Source organism: Denticeps clupeoides, chromosome 12, assembly GCF_900700375.1.
Source record: "Denticeps clupeoides chromosome 12, fDenClu1.1, whole genome shotgun sequence".
NCBI classification, from domain to species: Eukaryota; Metazoa; Chordata; class Actinopteri; order Clupeiformes; family Denticipitidae; genus Denticeps; species Denticeps clupeoides.
In genome coordinates, this window is record NC_041718.1 from 18,318,109 (window position 1) to 18,324,230 (window position 6,122).

Below are 6,122 nucleotides of genomic sequence, written 5' to 3' on the forward strand. Positions count from 1 at the left end.
ACAACATTGTTACTACTGATAGGCTGCTTTCATGCCCATTGGATTAGTTGCCTAGCAACCCGTGTGCTGTGTCTGTTGTCATGGAATCGACTTCTCTTGATGCCCTCTGAAGTAGTCTGTTGACCACTGATAACACACCCGAGGTAGAAAGTGTACCGCATGTCGTAGCAGCGCCACTGGAGAATTGTGACACTCATGATGCTTTCAGCATAGCTTTTCATTAAACCTGAGATTTTTTAACCTCACATGATAAATACTATTCATTGTTTCAGGAATTCTCATCTGAAGGTGTGACTTTAAAAACCAAAGCAACAAAAGATCTTCCTGTAATTGGTTGGTTTCAAAATGGCAAATGTCTGTTGCTGTGTGTGTCAATCTGCTAAATTTGGTCATGTCACAAAGAAGCAAACCATGTTCATTTTAATCCTTATTATTTCTGATGCATTATACAGAGAGATCTGGAAGAACTGGAGCTTCCAAGGAATTCATTCAGTTCTGGAGACATGAGCCTAAAAGTAAATGTGCTAGTTATAGCGCCACCTGTTGGTGTATTTGTGTCATGTCTGACATCTTGGGTATATGGATATGTGCACTCTGCCAAAATGTTGCTGTACAACTGCATGAAAGCCCTTTACACCATGAGCCTCCCCATTCACAGCAACACCTTACCTGAGGATCCCCCCTGCAGGAGCGATGGCGGCATTACAGCATTTAAGGTGGAACATTAGAAACAGGAGCTGTGAATACAGAGCCAACTTCGGAGCCATGAGAAGATCCACCGTTTCAGTACAGAGTTGGGTTTTAAAGGTACAGGGCAGCTGCCACCTACTGTTGATCAATTCAAACAGCACTTAGTCATGTTGGGTGTTGAATTAGGACCAGCGCATGCAAAATACAAAAAGACACTGTGAAACAAACAAGACCTTTTGCAATATAAAATTAATGAAAAGGTCATGCTGTATGCTGCTGTGCATAAATACGAGGACGATGAACGATCTCAGTGCAGCGGCGCTGAAATGTTGCCGTAGTAAAGGCCCCGCTTGCATAATGGACTTTAATTCTCTGTGACGAGGAAACGAGTGCTGCTTTCCCCACAGCACTTTCTGGAGCCCACAGAAAGAATACCACACTTGCCCTCCCAGAACTGCGTCTTATGGGTAAGAAGGGAGGCCAATGTACGGTTGTGTAAGATGCACAGGAACTCGATTGGCCAAACTGCAAAAGTGGACATTCATAAGCTGTCGTAACACTAGCTCACCCCTGTGTTCAGCTGAAATTTAGAATTATGTAATATGCAAATAAATCTGCATGCCACATACAGGCTTTGGACATTTTCATCCATGTTGCAAGCGACCACTCTGCGATTTATTCAAAGCAAAAATGTTTCATGCATATTTCTTTTTGCACTGCCTTAGATGCTAATTTATTTAAGATTCTATTACAATACATTATATGTTTTTGTTGATATAGTTTTTATTATTTAAGATGAAATTCCATGCATGACAACATACACAAGTCTTGAAAAACAATTGAAAAAATAAGAGCAAAATGTTGACATTTTGGTTAAATGGTGGCACCAGAGAGCTGTAATTGGAGGTGGGAAGAGCAGCGTCGATGCTATTTTGCTCAGTGGCTCCTCAGTGGGACCTTGGCGGTTCGGGATTTGAACCAGCAACCTTCTTATTACAGGTTCGGTTCCTTACCCGCTAGGCCCCTCCTGCTTGTGTGATGGAATGATGGGCTTCAGGCAACCTTTGCCCTTCGCGTTTTGAGGAGCAGGTCTCAGGTGCTGTGCTATGCGAGGTTTGCTCGGGGTTCCCAGTGTGCATGATCTGTTTGGACACCTGCCAGTGTGTGTGACATCTCCTGAAGGCAATGTTTATGCTAAATACATTAAAACTGCACCTTACAAAGTGAATGTCAGCATGAAACACCCTTTTTGCATGTTTCTTCACTGTCTGTTATACGACTGGAGCAGAGTACTGGTAGATAGAGGAAGCGAGGGCTCTGATTGGCCGCAGATGGGATCTGTCAGAAAGTCAAAGGGGCGGAACCCGACTCTATACAGTCTGGTTAGAAGTGACACCTCGCTTGTTTCATCATATGTAAATGCGTTCATTTATGACAGCTAACCACAAACACACACACACACACACACAAATTAATGAATAAATAGTACAAAGGACATGCTGGCCTCCAGGCTCTGATTCTCTGACCGGAATCTATATCAGTATTGCTGCTTCACCAGTGAAAGTGGGACATTCTAAATGATACTTGATGGTCCTGCATTTGGATAATGCAGCGACAGATCCATGGACTAGACCCTCCAGAGTTCCCATTCCCCCCCATCTAAATGACAATGAGGTTGGTTACTGTTCATCCAGTGCCATCTGCCTGTACTATAGACACACATGTAAGCAACATGAGGAGAAGATCTCACAGGGCGCTCTAGGAAGAAATCTTGCTCTACTGGGTTCTAATCCAGCCCAAGCATTGTCCCATACAAGCTGTGAATCACAATGTCTTCACTTTCACTTAAATCATCACCCTTAATAAGCAGTGGGCAGCCATGAAAGGTACCCGTGGGGACGGTACTTTGCTCAGTGGCACCTCAGTGGCACTTTGGCGGTTTCGGGAATTGAACCCGCAGCACTCTGATTACGGGTCCATTTCCTTACCTGTTAGGCCACCACTGCCCCCACCATTGGAGTCTCTCTTCCCGCCATAACGGACATTTACAACACACAATGCATCAGGAAAGCCACCAGCATGCCAACTCACATGCACACTTTACACTCCTACCATCCACAAAAAAGTACAGAAGAACTCGGGCCCTCACTGCCAGTCTGTGCAACAGCTTCATCCGACAGGCCACCAGGCACCTGAACACTCAAGGTCTTTCCACTCTGAACTCACAAACCCACACTCTAACCTTATTTAACAGTAACCTTATTTAAGTGTTACTGTCACTGGCCGAGTTCGGGGACGCATTCGCAGGCATGCTTGGAGCGGGTGGACAAGTCACCGTACTGGGAGAGCACAGTGTTACCGGCAGAAAAAAAGCTGTGTTTGTAATGCAAATATTCTATTTATAATAATTGGGAACATTGACCAAATTGAATTTCAAGCATGGACATTTCCTTTGATTAATCAGTGCATTGAAAAAAATTCTAACATCCACCACAAAGTCTACCTCTACAAACACCTGAAATCTCTCATTCAGCAACCAACAGTTTGAACTGTTGTGGCAAAACAATGTGCTACTATACATTTACATTTACAGCATTTATCAGATGCCCTTATCCAGAGCGATTTACAATCAGTATTTACAGGGACAGTCTCCCTGGAGCAACTGAGGGTTAAGTGTCTTGCTCAGGGACACAATGGTAGTAAGTGGGATTTGAACCCGGGTCTTCTGGTTCACAGGCGAGTGTCTTACCCACTAGGCTACTACCACGCTACTACTATAGACTCTACATGTATTGAAAACCAATCAGTAGTTCTCTTGTAAGAAATATATTTGAAAGGGAAACTTATTTTAGATGCCTCTCTTTAGATGCCAATGTGGGCCCGAACTTGTGTTTTAGAAGTGATTTCCCTCTGTCCCCAGTTCTAATGTTGCTGTGCTGGGTCCTGGGTTGGGAGAGGAAGACCTCTGCTGGTGCTTTATCACTACAGCATTTGTAGAAACCAGTTGTAGGTTTTGTTGAATTTTGCATGTAAACTTGGATAAAAATTAGAAAAGGGAGGTTTGTGAACGAATTTTGATTTTGGCTTGGAACATAGTTAAAGGTTAAAAGAAAATAGGATGAATGGATGAAGAGGAAGAGTGAAATCCTTCTTAAATGACACCATAAAAAAGAAAAAGAGTAACAAAGCCCCACCCCTAATTGGAAAAATCCACACAATACAACTACACGGTGGATGCTTTGCTCACACGTAACTCAAGAAAATAATAACCCTGTAAAGCTTGGCTTTACTGCCACTGCTAAATAAAGACAGAAAGTGAATGTACTGATTTTGGCCAAAAAAGTATTTTGTCCGAAAACCTTATAGAAATGACCAAAACAGAACGTTGTGATGACTGCATGCTGTAAGGTTTGCGACTGTTCCTTTCTGGCTGATTTGTGCAACACCATCCCACCATATCATTTTCAGGACCTCGCAGAGGACGTTTGGCTGGTTAAAACCACTCTTCACGTTATAAGCTGTTTCAGACTGTAAATGCTGAATATATTTTTTAATAGAAGCACGTTTTGTTTTTTTTGCTTTTCAAGAGAAGATGTTTCATTTTAAACTGTTACTCTTGGAGCAAACATGAATAGGAATTTCATACATTATCTACAACAATAAATAGAAATAATAGAATAAATATGTCCCGTGATTTTGTGTCCTGCTACACTGAAATGTTTCTGTAATGTTTCTATCCAGAGCATGCACTTTCTAGCACACAGTTTAAGCCCTGATAAATCAAAATCTTTGTCTTGCTTATGTAATTTGCATGCAAATTGAACTTAAAGTGACACTAGTGACACTAGTCGTGTGAGAACATATTAACTAATGAGAGACAAATGTCCACAAGTCACACTAGTCTGAGTGTTTTGTAGGTAAGTAGTAGTACTTGTGTGGCTCACAAGTGTGGCACAAGTCAGCACTGCTTTATGCCTTACTAGTTTACTTGTGAGATAAAAATGTATTTACTAAATAACTTATCACAACGAAATGCCACTAGTTTTACTAGTGTAAGTGCTTTGTTAACTTGTTAACTAGCTACATACAAATTGTATTCGTAGTTGTAATAGTTTGGCATAAAAACATTAAGACAACATTAACATTGACACAAATATTGTCCTCACTAGTTGAAGGCATTTTATCTCACTAGTCAGACATAATATCAAACACATAAAGACTTTCTCATGCTGGCCATTTTTATTTATTTATTGAGTCTTTTTGAAAACTAGTTTGCAACTGTGCGCTACTAGTGTGACAATAATGTTTGTGTAATTTCTCATCAATGTGCTAAATATGGTCTTGTCACAAAGCAAACCAAGTTAATTTTAATCCTTCAACTGCATTACACAGAGAGACCTGGAAGAACTGGAGCTTCCAAGTAATTAATTCTGTTCTGGAGACATGAGCATAAAAGACGTCATGTCTGACGTCGTGGGTATATGGATATGTGCACTATGTGCACAAATATTGCAGTATACAACTGCATGAAGGCCCTTTCACAGCAACACCTTACCTGAGGATCCCCCCTGCAGGAGCGATGGCGGCATTACAGCATTTAAGGTGGAACATTAGAAACAGGAGCTGTGAATACAGAGCCAACTTCGGAGCCATGAGAAGATCCACCGTTTCAGTACAGAGTTGGGTTTTAAAGGTACAGGGCAGCTGCCACCTACTGTTGATCAAATCAAACAGCACTCAGTCGTGTTGGGTGTTGAATTAGGACCAGCGCATGCAAAATACAAAAAGACACTGTGAAACAAACAAGACCTTTTGCAATATAAAATTAATGAAAAGGTCATGCTGTATGCTGCTGTGCATAAATACGAGGACGATGAACGATCTCAGTGCAGCGGCGCTGAAATGTTGCCGTAGTAAAGGCCCCGCTTGCATAATGGAGCTTAATTCTCTGTGACGAGGAATTCCCCACAGCACTTTCTGGAGCCCACAGAAAGAATACCACACTTGCCCTCCCAGCACTGCGTTTCATGCTCATGTGATTTATGGGTAATAAAGGCGGCCAACATACGGTTGTGTAAGATGCACAGGAATTTGATTGGCCAAGCTGCAAAAGTGGACATTCAGAAGCTGTCGTACCACTAGCTCATATAACCCCTGTGTTGAGCCGAAAATATAAAATGTTGAATTATGTAATATGTAAATATTGGACATTTTCATCCATGTTGCAAGGGACCAATGTGTGTTTTATGCATATTTCTTTCTGCACTTACATGCTAATTTTGTTTGTGTGTGTGTGTGTGTGTGCACACTCATTTAAGATGAAATAACCTGCATGACAACGTACACAAGTCTTGCAAACAATTGCAAAATAAGAGCACAATGATGACATTTTGATAAAATGGTGACACCAGAATGCTATGATTGGAAATGGG